Below are 19,084 nucleotides of genomic sequence, written 5' to 3'. Positions count from 1 at the left end.
TGAACCAGTCGTCAAAATTGCTCTTTGTGCTTCCAAGTGACCTAACAGCAGTGTTTGGCCTATCCTCCATAGATCAAATGTGATGATGCCGTGACTAAGCCAATCATGAGCATCTGTGAGCTCAGGCAAGTAGAAGAGGGTGCAGTGTTGTGGAACTGATTCTGCTGGAATGGTACAATTTACCTGAGGGAAGTTTCTGAAACGGGATGTGTGGGGTTCATGGTGATCTTTTTATTTTTTGTTATTTTTTTCCTCTCAGTTCTCTTCTTTCTCTTGATGATATGCAGCTCTTGAACTAAAAGCTGCTGTTGACCAATCAGCCTTTCCGCTGTGCTCACAAACTGGTCTTCAACCAGGAGGAGGCTTATCTGAGCCTTAGCTTGAGACTATTGTAGTGACTATATAGTGGGGCAAGTATAAAATAGTATAAAAGTAAAAATATAGTGACTCGTAATCCTAAAGTTGTGGGTTCGAGTCTCGGGCCGGCCACGACTGAGGTGCCCCTGAGCAAGGCACCGAACCCCACAACTGCTCCCCGGGCGCATCAGCATAAATGGCTGCCCACTGCTCCGGGTGTGTGTTCACGGTGTGTGTGTGTGTTCACTGCTACTTAGCCGTATGTCACGTCACTTTTATTATCAGTTATCACAAAATATTTTGATTGATTTTTAAATTTTCTGTTGTGAGATTTGGAGGAATTTGAATGACCCCATAGCCACTTGTGCTGTTGTTTCTAAGTGGAATTGGGAAGTCCTATAAGTCCATCACCCTCTCTACAATGGGTCCTTGTGATTGACTTGCCAAATCATGTGCTACTAATGTTGATTTTTCTGCTTTTGGAATGTTAACTTATTGTCCTTGCCAGATTATGCAGAATCTGTGGTATTTAAAGGCTTTGTGGTGAGAGATCTGCCATCCCATGAAAGATAAACACACTGTAATGCTTGGTTCCTTCTTCAGGAACATGTTTAGCCATCTCTAGACCTCCACGGCAGTTAAAAATTAAACTTCTCAGAGGTCTGCTGAAGGTATAGAGATGTTTAGAATAAGAGCATGTGGAATGAGGAGCTAAGCTCGGGTCCGGGAGCAGGGTATGGGTAAAAATTTAAGACCCTTGGGACTTGCATACTGAGGAGTCAAAGCATGGTGAATGGGAATTGTCATTGGAGCAAGAGTTGTAAAAATACCTCACCAAGTTTCAAGTCCTTTTTACATTCATTGTGACCTCAGGGATATGTAAGCTTGAATATGGAAGCCTTTGCTTCCACAGGATTCAAGTGAATTGTACTTCCGCTTTCCATCGGGTCTGTTGTTTAGCCGTTTCTGTTAGCATTAAGCGTAATCCAGATAAAAATGTGCAACATGGCTGGTAACTAGGACAGCGTTATTACGAGCATTATTAAGATGCATGAGAATTTCATAGATTTTATTTTTCCATTCTGTTGTGCATGTTTTCTCTGTGTATCTTATTTTCCCACCCTAAAAACATGACCAGATTTGGATTCAAGCCATGGATGCCTGTGGCATCTTCTGGGTTTGGACTCTCACTTGGGAGAGTCTTACTTCTCTGTATCCTCTTAAAGGGAAAAAACAGCATTAGGAACTAGCATAGCATTATTTCCTATGATGCTGTTCAAATCTTTACTTACAGTGGCACTAGTGGGAATACACCTTTCCCTAAAGAGAGTGATGCTGCAGTGTTTTCATGTTTCAGTTCCAAAGCTTTCATGTTATTCCTGCAATCAGTGTCATCATGTAGCTGCATTGCACGCATGCTGTCTCCACTTTTTTTTATAGTCTCCACTGTCTCTGCTTTTGATTTCTCATTATTATGCCTTCAGTGGAAAATGATTACTGAGAAAAGAAGCTGTTGAAAGCTGACTCTTATTTCTTATTCGTTTAAAACGGTTCTTTTCTTAAGCTCCGTCGAGCTGCAGCGTAACTATCCGTGTCCCCCTGTGACGTCTACTGGCATGTCACAGGATTAATGAAAATACAGCACCATCCTACTTATTAGCACCAGAATCCCTAAACACACAAACATTTCAATATATATTTATTGAATGTGCTTCAGCATAGTGTTTTGTTTAACAGCAGTTACTTGAAAGCTTGACAGAGTTTTGCTAGCTTCTGAGGCACAGAATCCACCGGGGGGGATTAACATGTCTGCTCGCATTACACTACGCACCTATGTTTTAGCTCAAGCGTCGGCCAGCCCGTCAAACTGTTTTGTCGAGTTTCTTTTGCAGTGACGCGTAGAGACTCCCACTACTACATCACTTGGGAGGTTTATGAGAAGTTCATCCAAGCAGTGAGCTCATCATTCCTATATACTCAAGGGAGGAAAAAAATCCTCGAATCAGTCATATTCATTTTTTTTTCTTCATTGACATTTAATAATTGTGTGTACTTTAATCATTGTTTGCTTGAACGGGTTTATTCAAATACACAAATTTAATGCGTAATGTAATTGTCTTCCTTTCAGGAACCGTAATTGTACATATATATCTTTTAGATTTTTTATTTTTTTTTGCTTTACTGCTTTTTAACATATCAAACTCCTACTCTGACTTACGCCTCTTGGTCTTTGGCAGACTGCTGATGTTTTTGTGGCCTTGTGACTTAATGATGTTGTGCTGGTATGTTTTTATTTTTATTTCTCAGTACTTCAATGAGCTCCTCTTCTAAGGCTCATCTGGTACATTGCATTTTCGAACTGTCCCAGATGCTGAGTGTGCAGTTCCAATAGTTGTGCTCTTTCCAAAGTAAATAATTGCATATGCTTTGCATTGGAACCAATAGCTTCAACATTGCCACCTATTCATGTTTTAAATCTTTTTGCTTCTCATAAGCACATCATATATTTCTGCACTTGGTGAGATCTGCCAAAGGTCAGTGCAGTGTTGTAGTTCTAATAGTTGTATCTGCTTTTAGTTTTAGAGAATAAGGCTAAAATAAAGAGTGAAATGAAGTTCACCTGTTTTCAGTTAACTCTCAACATCTCAACAAAGCTTGGCATTATGGAGTCCTGCGAGTGTTTGTTTTATACTCTGCACACCAGGCTCAGGATTTTATAACTTTTGCCTTGATCTGAGTACTTAGGGGCTCTTGACGAATACATGGAAATACTATGGGATCCTTTTTATCAAAAGCCTAAAAATAGTGTTTAGGTTTGAAGACTCAGGAACTTTGTTCATTTGCCAGTTGACCCACCCACTATCTCTTCCTGATCATGCTACAGATACCAACTCGGCAGGGCGAACGCTAGCGACTATAGTGCTTCCTCTGAGACATAGAAAGTCAGTCATTGCTTCTTAAGAGCTCACATATGCCCACGATTTCCTAGTGTCCCTCAGATTGGCAGGAACACCATGCCTCCTACCCAGAGATCATGGCTAATTTTACCTTCTCTCTATTCCTTGCTATAGATGTCTACATTATTAAATGGATTCAAAAGGCCAAATGTTTTTTCTCTTGAGCCCCCAGGAGACACGATTTTAAAATTTCAGCTATATTCATGTATGTTTATGATGGCACAGTTCTGGAAAAGTACAACCATGTGTAAGTATGTACAGGAGGATTCATTGTAACCAATATTTTTAGTTTCAGTGCGGCTACACGTTTCTGCAAGTTGTTCATTATTAATCCGTTGTCCTCTCTAATAGCTTCAAACTGAATATTTTCATTATCTTGCTCAGCAGAAGGCTTAACTTAATCAGGGTGGGTGTGAGTAAATGCCGCTCTAGAATGTCACTGCCAAGATAAGGTCTTCAAATCCTCATTGAATCAGACCAGATCACTGCAGGCTTTTCCCATGAGATATAACTTGTAATTTCAGTGTAGTATCACTATTCATAGCAGAATACGCTTCCTTTTTTTGTGTGTGACTCTGTAAAGAACTTTTAGGAGTATCACTCACACCGTATTCCACACCTGACTATTTCAGGGAAGAATAATGTCATTCTTACTCCATTTAAATTGGAATAAATATTGTTTTTTTTGGTAGGACCCCTAAAGTCAAATGAAGTGGCAGGGAAATTAAACACTGCTAATTATGTGTTGATGTGAAAAGAAATCAATGTAAAACACTGCATAATGAGTCAGAAACCCTTCATTACCTACGAGCAGCCGATTTAGAATTTTAAAGAGGCTAATTTAAAACTCACTCTTTAGTCTGTGTCCTGGTTCCTTTACCTTTGCATGGAACCTTCTCTGTATTTTTACTCTACTGTCCACACCAAGGTGTCTTGCTTTCCACAGTGATGCAGTGCACTGTAGGGCTATCGATTACCAAGCTCATCTCTTGTCTGAGTGGATTTGTGTTTCGTGTGTGTGTGTGTGTGTGCTCTGACCTGATTCTGTAGCTGGATTAGCTTTTGAAAGAGGCACCCTGTCTATCTCATGTATGATCATGTTGTCTCTGATGACCTCATGTTTGAGATGTGTGTGTACATGCTCTGCTATGTTTGGCATGCTCCGACACACATGCATACGCGCACACAGGTGTCGGCAGCATACAGCAAGACAGAACAAAGTACACGCAGATACGAACTGTCCTGTTCTTTATTCTCTATCTGCTTTTCTTTTTTTTTCCTCTCTTCATCGATGTAACCCCATCTCCCTCGCACCTTCTATTGCTCTTTATCTGCCACCTCCTTCAGTTCAGACTCTTCAGGTCAGTGTGCTATGTGGCCTGGCTGAGTGCCAGAGGCTTCCAGCAAGGTAAGGCCCCCGAGCCTTCCCCTGCATACTTGAATGAGTGGAAAAATAAATGGCTCGCTCGCGTTAAGGACAGAGGCGAGAGGAGACACTTCACCGTCTCTGGGTGTTTTCATGCTTGCACTTTTTTTTGGGCCTGGGGCCACTTGCACTGAAGATTTGATATACTGGGTTGAGTTTAAATTGTTCATAGGAGCATTTACACAAGAAATGTGGTATGCATGAAAATCCAGTCAGTTCAGAGCTAATGTATAGCTTACAAGATCTCCTGAGGGTAAATATACGCAGAAGGAGATTCACTCATGAACCTTGAAAGAACAAAGCTGGAAGTAGTGTGTGTCAGTGGTAGCTGAAGGACTGCAATGGCTGAGCTGCATTACTGGGACAATTTACACACACCACGCCTAGAAAGGGCTCTGTGGGCACCGGGATTTTTTGTGAGCATCACTAAAGGCAAATCAGCTAGGTTCGTGAACACGCATTGTAATTTTGTGCTTTAAGTTAGAACAAGGAAGTCAGATTTAAGTTAGAAGAAACTCCGCATTAGCAAAACGTTTGTAAATGTAGAAAAAAAAAGTTTGGTTTTCTTTGTTAAATGTTTGGATAAATCACACGGGTCCACATTCGTAAAGATTCTAAGAATGATCTTGGAGACCTCCTAATTTAGCTTAAAATGTTCTTACTAGTTATCTTAGCTTAAGAATGATTCAGGATCTCAGAGCAACCATGAGCAAGGAAAATGCAAGAAATCTTATCTTTTATCTGACCCCGTTACTAGGTATGACACATTCTTTTGTCCAATTGGTTGTCCAATAAAAAAGGAGCGTTTTTAAAATAATATAGTTGACTTTATGAGGGTTAAGATGCTTTGTTAATAACTTAATGGACAAACACCCACTTTTCAAAGAATTTTTTAGACTTTCGTCACTAGGAACAATTCTTTGCACTAAGAATTTTCATGAATACAGGCCCTGGTCTTTTTCCAGTTAGAAACTGTCCAAGTTTCTAACTGGAAAATCTTAGAACTAATCTTTTTTTTCCCTTTGTATTCAGTTATTGCTGTATACATTTTGGCTAAGACTATTTCTCATCTCTTATCCCTATAATAAATCGGTCACCCAAACCCTAAATAATAAGAATAAAACAATCCTCCACATACTGTATACACTAAGGGCAACACAAGGCAGTACACATTTTCTCACACATTGCACAAATTTTAAGAAGAGGAATCAGAATTTGAATTGTACAATCGACCTGCGGTTCGGATCGACAGAGTTATTTGGTGATGACGCCCTTCCCTGTATCTCGCGTATTTAAACCACATGTGAAAACTCCCTTATTGCCCTTCTCTTACACACAGCCCCACTAACACACTGAACTTTTAGAGTCCTTTCTTGGTTTTCTGTGCAGTTTTGACATAACGAATTTTTTTTCTTTCTTTTTCTTTTTTTTAAATTTATTAATTATTTTTTTCCCCTTTTCCTATAGTCAGCGTACATTTAAGACTGTGGCACTGCCTGTTGTTAGATGAGATGTCACTGTGTGTGGTTTCCTCTGGGTGTATAGAGTGTTAAGGAGTACATGCTAACTCATCATCAACTTCCAGCTGTGTTACACAGATGTGAAACACTCGTGACATTGAAGCAGCCGTATCAGAAGGTGTCAGTTGTTGATTGCCAGGCAGGGCTGTGTGGTTTCCTTTTCTGCTGGGCAGCCTAAGACATGGAGAGTGCCTCAGACTCTAATCTCTACCTGGACAAGCTTCCTGTGTCAGTGTGAGATGCATGCAGCAGCAACTTGTATCCGGAGTCAGACGAGCCGTATCTACAGGCCGTGCGTTCCTTTTTATTCAATGTTTAAAATTCTGTTGGATTGATTACTTTATTCACTAAATAACTACTATTTTTTAGTTTACAGTAAAATAGACAAAAAGATCTACCTAATTAAACACTATGTAAATGTGAAGTGCAAGCTCTAGAGTCCTGGACAACTACATAGTCTATTTGATCTTGCCATAAAGATGCTGGCAAGGTTCAGATACTTAATTTTACATGCGGTTTGTGGACCGAACAATGACTCATTGCTGAAACCAGCCAACCGTTATTTATTTTTTGTCAAAAGTATTTTTGTTTCTCTTCACCTGTATTAATGTATTTATTGGTCTACGTTGCTCATACATCCTTTGCTGAGTTTGATGTCTGGCCAATCAAATCATGCCACATTCTGTAGGGCATCTTAATGTGACCCTCCATCCTTTTTCTATGCCTTTACCCATGTTTCAGTTTGGTGATTTGGCTCAAGGAAAAAAGTATTGATTTAGTGTGCAAAGTGATGTGACAAGTTTCACCAGTTTCCCCATTTGCACATAGCACAGAAATTCTGCTGCTTTTCCTCATGTTTTGAAAAAGGGAACAAAAAGATTTTCAGGAATAGGTTGTTGAAAATAAGGATTATTGGCAAGCCGCATTGTTGTGTTCACTGTTCATGTTTCTACGATCATGCTCTCTTTGTTGTGTGCATTATCTTTTCCCTGACCACAACCTTCTATTGTGTTTTCCTGCACCTGGTTGTCACAAGACTGAGTTGACGTATGATGTAAAAGAGGTGTGTCTGTGTGTGTGTGTATGAGTCTGTTTCTGTGTGTGTGTGTTGGCTACTTCTCACATCTGGTCACCCCCTGCTTTATTTTGTAGAGATTGAAGATTTAAAGTTGAGGCTGTGAGTTTGATGGCGCAAGTTCCTGTAGAAGAAAATCTGTGCTTTGTCAAGTCTGTAGACTTTTGTCTTTGCCTCCCCATAAGTATTTTGAGTGCAGACGCCTCATGTTGAAACCCAGTGTGGGATGATGTATTCCTTTTCACTGTCTTTTTCTGTTTCTCCTTGACTGCTGCTTACTAGATTCTGGAAAAGGTCACTAAGGCTGGAGTTTGTACAAAACTAGAGTTCCAATCAGGAAAATCCTTTGCAGGAGTTTTTCTCCCTGCCCTTAACCTCTCTTTTGCCTGAACAAGTCGGGAGGTGTCTGTTTTAACGAGTTTCAAAATGGGCATGGCAAAAGATCCTAAATCTCTCTCTGCAGGCTGTGATTTGTGCAGGAGGATGTTTCTCCATCCGCATGTAGAGACATGCGTGCGGCCCCAAAGCCACCACATTTAGCTTTTGATTCACACACATGCATGTTAATGAAATCAGACCAGAGTCATAGTTGAAACATAGTCGCTGGATGTTACTCAAACATAATGGTATAAAACTAATCATTGCGCCCTTTGTGGCTCTCTCAGTCTAAGTCCCCAGGGTTAAAATCTAGCCGTTTACATGGCCATCAGCCAAAAACCAGAATCTTGAGATTCCAGCATGGAAAACAGACAGAATCCTTTATTTAAGAAGATGCAGTTTACTAATGCTACTATGGCTGAATATTCTTTAAGGCAATGTTAATAGCCTGTATGTTTGGCTCTGAGTCGATTGATCATGTGGCCTGTAGGGTGGGATAAGTTTGACCTACAGGAAGCCAGGACACAGTGATGTTTCCAAGCAAAAGGATCTGACCTTAAATTAACCATGACCCCAATATCCACTCTCACAGCATTGATCTAATAGAGCCACTGATTGGGTCTGCTTTTGTGAATTCTCCCTCTTTGCCTGGCCTTGCTGATTTCACAGCAAGAAAACGGTCACCTCATTAGTTTTGTGAGTGTTTGTCATGCAGCTTATACAACATAAATGATTGTTTTGTAAATAGACATATTTGCTGACAAATTAATTGTGAATCGCCTTACCTAGGTAATTCTTAAGTATGTTTTTCCCCATTAAAAGAACATTAAAAGGATCTGACCCTCAAATTAAGACTCTGCTCGTAGCACCTGAGAAATGGGAAACACCCGTGACGTAAGGGACCATAAATGTGTCGCAGCCACCAAGAGGAACGTGGTATGGTGCATAGAAGTCTCTCGGTAGTAATCAAATTTCTCATTAATAAATTGCACATTAATAAATATTCTGCATTTGCAGTGAGATTTGTTTGCATATGAGCAGCATAATCTCAAGCAGGAGTATAAGCTCTTTAACATTGGGGAGTGAATTACTCTTTTAGTCTTTTCTGTTTTGCCTGTTCATATTGTTCAGTGATGATCTAAACTCGGACAGTCTCAAGACTGATACTGTTCCCCTGCTGTGAAACACTGGGAAAAAATGTTTTGAGCATGTCGTCATTCAGACTTCCTCTCGCCAAAGCATGGCCACCGCCCTTGTTCTCGCTCATGGAAGACCCTCAAGACAGTCCTATAGTACCTTTTTTATTTATTTTTTTATATATAATTTCTTTATATTAATAACTGTGGAGGAAAAGAAGGAAATAAAATGTGGATAACTCCATTCCAGTTGCACACTTTCATCCTCTCCAACACTTAGAAAATCCACACAGATATTGTTGCTCTTCTCTTCAGTGAATGTGTACTTTAGTACATAGGATATTTATCACACCACACTCAAGCAAGGCAGAGAAACAGAGTTGGGAATTAAATCTTCATTGTACAAAAGTTTGGCAAAACTGTTGGCGAGATGTGCTTAGGTTCTGAGTTGAATATTATGTTTGTTCTGCTTGTCTCATGGGCTTCTTTATTATCATGTTTTAGTACTGTGTGGGAGAACCACAACTGTGCTATTACATTCACACAATTATGGGTAAGTGTTAGCAAATCAGATGTCACCTTGTGTTGGATTATATTAACTACACAAAAGGCATTAAAATGAAAAATCATCCAAGCGGGTGGTCAACCGGGTGGAAGCACGCGTCAGCGTTCCACAGGGAACGTGAATTTAGGGGGACAAATGAATTCACGTGACTTTAAGTGAAAGTGAACCTAAACGGCGCCTGTCGAGATGATGCAGTATCATGTTGTGCTTACGCTAGCTGCTTTGACAGGAGCTCAGAGTCCAGACCCCTTGTGTTTCTGGTGTGGGAGGAGAAATCAGGCCCCAGAGTGTCTATGGAGAGGAAAATGTGAGAGAGCTTTCCTCTGTTTGGGGAATTCACAGGTTTGCTGTGACATTGGCTAGTCATACTCGGTCACCACATTTACCCATTTGTCATTACCTGTGTCTTAAATACAACAAAGTGAATCATTGAAAATCTGATCCAGTGTCTGTTCATAATGCATAACAACATCATGCTGACTTTTTTCCCCTCTTTTCATTTGCTGTAATAATGTATTCACCTTTGACAGCTATAATTTCTTACATTTATGTAGAAATGGAGAAGGACTAATTGCAGTGTGGTGAACTGCAACCCCAGGCCTTCATTCATCCTTAGACCTATTGTGACACTGTTATTAATGTAGGATCCTAGTCTGTAATGGTTCTCCAATCCTGGTCTACTTTACCTTTTTGTAATGCTTCACAAATTCTTTGGCGGTTATACATTTTCATAAAAATGTAAATAATGAAAATATTCATCCCCCAAATTGTGTATGTACATGTACTGAATAATAAAAAGGTATCTATCGCATAATAATGTCAGTGTGATCATAACCTTAATAACGTTGCTCAAAAACGAATTATGTGCTGCGGCTTGCATCTTTAAGTGGCAGGATTTTCATTATCTAATCTCTCTTTCTGCTAACTTCCATGTGTGTTTCCTGGTTCAGTGTTTGTTAGACTTATTATCGCAACTTGTATATTACTTGATACGGTATGCTTGTGCATTTTTCTTCATTGTCCTGCAGCTAGACAACCGCTGTCTCTACGGACATGACAAATGGTTATGGGGTTAGAGAGCATCGTATCTCATTGTGGCACGATACTGAGCCGGTGGGGAGATTGAGTGTCCTTAGGGCGCAACACCAACCCCCATTTTTATTTTTGGCTGTTCTGGACAATCGTTGATAACATTGGAGAAGATGCTAGACGCATTGTGCTTGGGTTTCAAAGAGCAGGTACATAGGAGACAAAAGAATGCAGATGCTTACGGTAATAGAGCCGTGCAATCCAGCAAGTTTAAGCCTAAGGTGCATTGTGCAACCCTTCTTTTAATAGGTAGAGCATGAAGAGGAGCTAAAGCAGAAGCTGGCAGCCTGGAGAGCACTCGATCCTTAATCAGTGAATAAGGCATAACTTCAAAACCCACCCCTGCTGTGAGGTCACTGTTTATTTTCCAATCCTGTTGCTCTTCCCGTTGCCTAGTGACCATGGTTGTCTTGCATATTTATTACCACCCCACCTGGCCTGAGGCAGTGATGGTTAAACAGCTGGCCCTCCCCATCCCTCATTAAAGAGGCGTTCTTCGGCTCTGGAACTGTGAGCGAGAGGGTCAATAGTGCCAGAAAACACCAAGGGGGGTCTTTAAGGCCATGTGGGACTTGGCCTCTGTTGACTTCCTAGCAGCAGGGTCCGCTCTCATCTCTCTGTGCCTAAAGCCTCCATCCTGGTGAGCATCCGCTTGTCTAATTGCTGCCTGGGATCCAGCAAGGACTGGATGGAAATGGTGGGGATGATAAAAGTGTAATGGGCTCAGCTGTTGGCCAATGTGAGAGTGGCAGGGCATTATCGATTAAGAATCAAGGCCGCCGATCGCGTTTCTCAGATTTCTTGGTTGGCTAGAGCGGGCACAGTATTGTACATGCTATATGGATCCCTCTTTATATTATTTTAGCCAGAGATGCAGGCCAGGATACTCTGCAGTGTATTGACACTAAGTACTCTGTGTGTGTAAAAGAGTGTTTCTGCTGTGGAAGGACCATTAAATGGTTTGTTCTGATTAGTTTATTCAGGTGTACTGGAGCCAGGCTTGCAGGTCCTGGGATATTTCAAGACCAGGGTTGCGAACCTGTTCACTGGACTATGGCCTTTCTGTATGTGAGCTCGTTATTCTAGCTTTCTGCTTGTGTTCTTAAAAGTTTTTGGCTGTTGAAGGGAATGCTTAAAGGTCTGAAATGTGAGAATGGGCCTCACCCGCTCCACACACACACACACACTCACACACACTCTCTCACACTCACACACACACACACACACACACACACACACACACACACACACACACCCCAGCCTTCATTTCCCATCCTCTCTCCACACTCTAATCCATCAATGACAGCTACGATCAGCTTCATACAGCTGTAATTTAAGATGGGAGAACAAAGTCTCTGGTGTCATCTGACTTCGTACATCTATGCATTTTGTGCCACAGAGATGATCTGCTTCTCACTTAGGTTCCTGTAATAAAAGTTGTGTAGTAATTTGGTTGCAAATACAATTGCAATAGCAGACATCTGTGTCTTGTGTTGCACAGAGATGGCCGATTCATAAATGAATTTGCTAGCCCACAAAGCGTAGCTGAAGTGTAGCCCTGTCCCATGTTTGCCCGGAGGCCTAATTAACTACGACAGGCTGATTATGTACATTAATACACACTACGGAAAATAAGCGAGTACTCGAATCACTGGGAGGGGCGACTTCATGTAACCGTGGTATTTATCCTCTCTTGATAAAGTCTCTAGTGATAAAGGCATATCTTGGTTGCACCCTTGACAAAAAAGGCAGGACATCTGTGGCTAACATTATGTTAACATGCTGTGACATTTTTTTTCTCTGCGCACCTAAAGACATATTGTCAGTTTGGCTAACTTGTGTTTTTGCTGGAGACTTTTGCATGCAGGTTAATTAGCATTGTTATGCAAACTTTTAAATTATAGAACTGCCTTTGTGTTGTAATTTGCTGTAATTACTTTTGCTGTAAAAAAATTTTTTCCGGTTATCAGGTTTCCATATTCCTTAATATTCCAGATTCTGGAAAGGTTGTAGCATTTTATAGAATCTAATTAACGTTCCCATTCCTAGTAATTAAAATTCTAGCTCAGCGTGGAGAAATATTTGGAACTTATTGGAGTATGATGTGTTTAAACAGAAATACCAAAAGAAAACCTTCTTTTGGGGAAGTCAGTAAGGGGCAGAGTTTTAACTTTCAGGTTGATGAGGTAGTAAATTCACAGCGTTCTGAACCTGTTTGCCCACCACATACGTGAATGCGTTGTCCGCTTGACCCAGACGCCCGGGCTAGAGATTTGCCCACCGTGGTTGGATAACTAAGCCTGAATCTTGTGACCCAAGCGTGACTGTAATTTGTTTCTACGACAGGATGAGTCATATCAAAGTGACATCGAAGCACCTAAGCGTTTTTTTTCTCTCTTTACCCAAGTATCATAAAGGAGAGGGCAAAGACACCGGCAAGTCAGTTGAACATTTCAGTTTAAGGCACTGGAAAATGTCAGGGCCAGAAAAGGTTACAGACTGATCTAGCTGTGTCTCAGCCGTCTGATTTACATTCTCTCTCTCTCTCACTTGCTTGCTCTTGCTTTGTGTCTGATGCATGCATGTGGTCATATAGCTGAGCTGCAGTCTGCTTTTAAGTCAGTATGTCTGTCTGTCTGTATCACTGATGCCAGTAGTTTCTCATGCCAGTCCTTTTAAACATGCCCAGGCTGCTATATCACCAATACATGCCCCTTCCCCAGATCTCAGCTGACTACTGGTGTGATCGCTTCATCTCAGGCTGCTGCTCTGTTTTTCAGTCAGACTTCAGGCTGTCCGTTAGGTTACCTGAGCTCTGCTTGTTCTGTTCGTTTGGCATCATCAAGTGGGAAAGTTTAGATCATACTGTGTCCTCCAGCCATTAAGATTAATCAGTTTATGCTCTTAATGGAAAAATGAGAACCAGAGAATTTGTAAAATTGTTGTTATAAAAATTAGCCCTTTCTTTTTTTCTTTTTTCTTTTTCATATTTTGGACATTATTGTTTTTATGCATGTAGCTACTTTTGAATTTTAGGTTGAAAAATAGGTTGGTTATTCGATATATTACCACCCGGGCCACCCTCTTACTCACAAGCTGTCAGTAGTCTCTAGTTTTTGAGGTTATGAGCATTTCCATATACTAAACATATGTTACATCACTGTACCTTTAGCTGTTTGCACATTTAACTCTTTCCCATATAACAGCATCTGCTACGTGTGTAAATGCGAAGTGTTCTGACAGTTTGCACCTCGAGGTGCTATAGTCTTTGTTTTAGACGTAGCGTATCTCATTTTATTAGTTTCTATGGTTTGCTATTGTTACATAGGAGACACACAAACCTAAGATTTCATTTCCTTATTCATGATGAAGCAAAAACAGTTAACTGAAGAGATTAAGATGTTGGAAGTATAAATCTTACAAGTGGCTTTTTCTCAAGGTTACTTACATGTCAATTTTAGGTCATTTTAGTTCTTATTAACCGTTCTTGCCATGAAGATAGCCTCAGTAGCTGACATGGCAGTAAATTATAGCAACCAATCAACTTGCACGTCATTGAGTTAAACTTTGACCTGTGATTTCAATAGAAAACAAGTGTGTGTAACTGTTGACTCTTTGGTCAGTAAAAAATGGAGCTGTTGCTTATTGGTACGTAGAAGTCACACGGATGTTTGCTTCACTATTTTCTTTATGTTGTCTATACATCTAATAAAGACCTAGCCATCTAATCCACTTTATTCCTCCTTTGTTTCTAATAGTGCTATTTTCCTGTTCATCAGAGTGCTTTAGCAGTGCATTTTATTATTAAAACGAATGGTCTTCAACATGGGAAGCACAGTGCTGTGATGGATAGTGTTTGTGCCCCACTGTTCCAGTACCCAGGATTTATTCCTCAGCTCAGGTAACTGTCTCTGTGGAGTTGTGTGGTTTTCCCTCCCATCAGCAGGAAGGGTTTTCCTTCCGCCTACCCAAAGCATGCCCGTTTGTCTGCTCGAACTTGCACCTAGGTGTAAATGAGTATATGTGTCCTATTCTGATGTCCCATTTGGCTGGATTCCTGTCTCGATCCCTGATAGTCTCTCGATCTGTCTCATTCTCGAGTGAGACAAAGTGGTTACAGGACCTGATGAACATGACTTGTTTAACGCACGAAACACCGGCACTGTATAACACTATGTATTTATACTGTGAGTTTTGCACCTTTCCAAGCTTTTAACATAAAATCAATGTATTCAAAAAGTTCTCATGGCCATAGCTGAGCTTCTATTTCCCATTATAAGCTTTCGGAGTGTGCAGTAGTGAGAAACGTGCAGTAATGGGCCACACCACTTGGTGTTTTTGTTTTTTTGGACGTGTTCACTGAAGCATATACAGTTAGTGCAACTACGTGTAGAGACTGTAATGATGACTGAGCTTATTCGCTTTCCAGAATACACACCTAAGACACTTGGGTCTCTCATGTCTATTGATTTATATCCACTTCACTGAAGAAATGCTTTGGGCAATATAAATACATGTATCGATGCTGGGCTTATTGAGCTTTTTCCCCATCTACAGCACAGAGCTTATATCATTTCAAGATTTCCAGCATTATATTTTTGTGCCCTTGCGGCTCCATCAGAAATGTGGTGTCACGATAAAGATGAGAGATCATCTTCTGATAGTCTCAAGTCATATACTCTGTATTCAGCAGAGAAAATCATGGTATCAAAAGAGAAACTATTCATCGGTTGAAGGATATGAAGGATACGACATGTATGCCCAACATGATACTTCAGGAATTCTGGCAATAAAAGAGGCATAACAAAACGGGTCCGTCATTTTCGTTGATACAACAACGTTTGATTTTTGACTGACGCAACAAAAGATTGTGCCAGCTTTATGGCACCAAAATGCAGAGATGTGTATAGACGTGCAAGAGTAAACTAAGCAGCCAATAAATCTAGCACAAGCTTTTATGTGTATCATGATAGCTAATGAGTTTGTATGATGTGTAGTTCGGCAGCCATTTTGGATTCTGTCTACCGTCTATACTGACATGTTGCCATAGAGACAGCCTGAAGCTTGGTGCCCCCAATCCCTTGTTATTATTGTGTGTGTGTGTGTGTGTGTGTGTGTTACCTGGAACAGTATCTGTAAAGAATAGAGAGACTTTTACACAATTTTTGTGTAATTCTATAGTGGTGAGTTATAATCAAGCCACAGGTCATTCAAGTTTGCTATTCCTGGGTTTCCCCTTTTCTGCTAGACAGCAACCTGGTGTCAAGACTGCTAATAACAGACTAGTGTGTAAGGACATTGTATTGATCCCCTCTTCGTTTGACCTTTGTAGAGATGGAGCTATCAACAGTCATAAACAGGTCCTAATGCTCAATTTTTAAGATGTTTGCAAATCTTCATTTCACATCTCAAAATATTCCCTAGATTTATTTGATTCACGTGAGTAGAGTTTATAATGTCTTCAACTTAACTCTTGCCCCTGGATCTTGTGTTGTCCCTTGTGCATGTGGCCAGTGATAAGCATGACTTCTCTTACTCAGGCTGCCTTGTGAGTCCTGATGTCACCAGGATGCAGTTCCTTTTTGAGTACAGGGCTCATGAGAAATGTTGACCTGAAAGTGCAACGATTAATCAGGAAGTGACTAGAAATCATTGTTATTTTTTGAACAAGCATTTGCGGTTGTTTAATATATATTAATCATTACAGTTGTATTCATGTGTTATTTACCTTAGGTTGCAATGCCTTCACCATGCATGTATTACAACGAGGTCTTTAATATAAACCTATAATTTGAAACAACAACTAAAATTATAGCCAGAATGAATCCACACCTTCTGAGTCGAGAAACTATGCAACACTGTGGTATAAGCAAAGATGGTCTACACTGGGGAGTAGTCTTGACAAGTTAGATGGTGATTGAAACCAAACCTTGTGTTTGCTTAAGCATGTACCCATCTCAACCCCTACGTACTTCTTGCATCGAAATAAACAAACTTTTCTTCATGCGCAAAAAACCACATGACTCACTGTTGTGTGTAGCATTAGAGCCAGTTCCCATAACCTGGGGCCGACCCGTATGCATGGATATAAGATCTGATAAGCAAAGCTGTAGAAATGAAGCTGAAATGTCCAGCAAAATCCCCTCACAGATACGATTATTGGAATATTTGGGGTAAATACTTGGTAAACAGTCCTGTAAATGGCATCATTTCTGCTTGGCTTGTACGCAGTCTAAGCAGTGCTCATGAATTTTTCAGTGAGCAGAGCGCACTTTCAAACGGAATTAAAACCCTCAGAGCCATCAGAATCATCTGTTGTAGTCTTGCAGTCATGAGCGGTGTGAAAAGTCCTACTCAAAAGGACAGCCAACACCCCAATATCTCATTTCTGAAGAAAAAAAATCCTTCTGAAGTAGTGTTGAAGTTAAGTGCTGGCAGGCCCAAAATGCAGACCTAGTTTCATCAGCTCTCTATGATTGTGTTATGAATTGCACACACTTGTTACTTGCTGGTTTGCTCTGTGCAGTTTGCATGTATTTGTACATGTTGCTAATTAAAACATTCAGTGATGAGTAATATTTTCTGCAGAGCCCGATACCACTCACTTTTTATAGCCCACAACATATTTGGCGGTTTCATAACTCTTCCTGTCATGATCCAACTTTTGTCATGTGCAAAGCACGAGTACTCAAAAGTGAGAACGGCTCAGAATTCTCATTGCACTGACAAATATATTTGTAAGCTGATGATGCAACAAGACCCTCAATCCTTGCTGGGAGAAATATTAATAATTGAATAAACTAATAAATATTATTAAAGGTATTTGAGAGAGCTTGATTGCTGATTTTAAAAAAAAGCTTCGACTCGCTCAATACCATGGCATGGAGCGTATGTAATTGTGCTTCATGTTGATGTGTTTGCATCATACAGTTTCCAAAGCCATTCCATTGACTGGGAAGGCCATTGAAGAACGTTGTTTAAGGCGCACACCAAGTTGAAGGTTCCCCACATCATCACACCACCTCCACCTGAGTGTCCTTGTGCTTGTGCATGTTTGTTCACCATACCACACAGACTATTGGTCACACTGTCACAATTACAGCCTCTAGCTTGTTACAGGAACATTTGGTTTTCCAGCATTTTTATGGAGCATGTCACATGTCTCTCTAACATTTTTTTCTCCTAAACAAACCCATTTCTCTCCAACTCCCATGTCTTACTCGCCAATGTAAATGGTAAGCAAAACATTACATGACCTCAGAAAATTTGTACCTTGTTTGGAAGCAAACTCTGCTTGGACTCAGGTGGAAGGTGACTTGCTCAAATTTAATGCAATAGTATTGATGCTATTTGAGTGCTGTTTGCATTTTATTAATCGCTCTGCTCTGAGTGCACTGTCAGGCAGTCTGGCACCAGACCCCACACGGATGCCCACTAAATGCCACTCGTATCTGATGCAGGCCTCCTCTGATCTGACCCTTTTCTTCCCATCATGCACAATCATCTTTGGAGTGTCTCAGACAAGCGACAGTGGGTGTTGTATTAGTTGTAACTGGCATTTAGTCATGATGCCCAGTGCATCCTCAGCACAACCACATTTGGAACGAAATGGAGAATGAGATAAAGGAAGTAAGAAATATGACAACGGCTGAGCACCAGATAGTCTGCATGTGGTCTACTGTATGTGTAAGCTAGGCTGTTTTGTGTGCTACCAAGCCCTTAACAGAGGTGTTTGTGTTCCGTATTTGAAGTGTTTACATTTGGTTAGCTAATATGCTGCCTTTTCCTTAGTAACCCCAGAAGCCCGCACTTGAGTTTCTGCAAGATGTGTGACGTGTAGCACGAGTGCAGCGCAGGGACATGTCATGGCTTTCGCTAGCGAGTGCTTGTAGTAAAAGTTAAGAACTCGCCCAGTGCTCACGGAAACTTCACACATCATCTGTAGTTGTGAACAGCTAGGTTAGCACTTCAGAAAAAAAGAAGCAGACCTCACCTCTATCTGATAGCATCTCTTTCATGCTTCAAACCCAGTTTATATCATCGTTTATAACAGACACCTGCTTCCGCAGCCTTTATGGTAGCATTCTGTAGCAGAAACTTAAACTGGCTTAACACCCCATCATTTCAAGATTGTATCCTGGTATGTTTTGACCACACTAGTTATTATTTTTATTAAAATTAGTCTTTGGTACCACAGAATCCGTAGTATTCCTAATATTCAAATCACAACACTTGACCGTTAACTTTTGTGGTGTTCTCCATTACCAGTTTTATGCAAAAGATTATAGCTGAAACATTTCTACGATTCTGCAAATTTATATTCATTTGATTTCTTTACTAGCAACAGAAACGTGTAAAAATGTAAGTTGCCTCAGTTTTGTTTGTGAACAGTTGTGATATTGTTGGAAATGGGCAGTAAAGCTTCTGGTGCATCACACAGCACTGTGCACAAAAAAACTCCTCACGGGTCCAGTAGTGTTAGTGCAGTTTGAAGTGCACAAAACAAACTGAAGAGGAAAAAAAAAACGGGTTTAATACCGTTTCACACCCATACTCTCTAAGATTTGTTGGTTTTTTGTGT

General features: G+C 40.5%; 1 protein-coding gene across 1 annotated transcript in view; it reads left to right on the top strand.

The window, feature by feature from the left end:
- The window catches only part of rap1b (RAP1B, member of RAS oncogene family), a 46,794-nt gene that overhangs the window by 6,263 nt on the left and 21,447 nt on the right, over window positions 1-19,084 (top strand). The window lies entirely within an intron of this gene.

The sequence above is a fragment of the Tachysurus fulvidraco genome, chromosome 19 (assembly GCF_022655615.1).
Source record: "Tachysurus fulvidraco isolate hzauxx_2018 chromosome 19, HZAU_PFXX_2.0, whole genome shotgun sequence".
NCBI lineage: Eukaryota > Metazoa > Chordata > Actinopteri > Siluriformes > Bagridae > Tachysurus > Tachysurus fulvidraco.
Note: the sequence above shows the minus strand (reverse complement) of the source record. Positions and strands in the feature narration are given on the sequence as shown.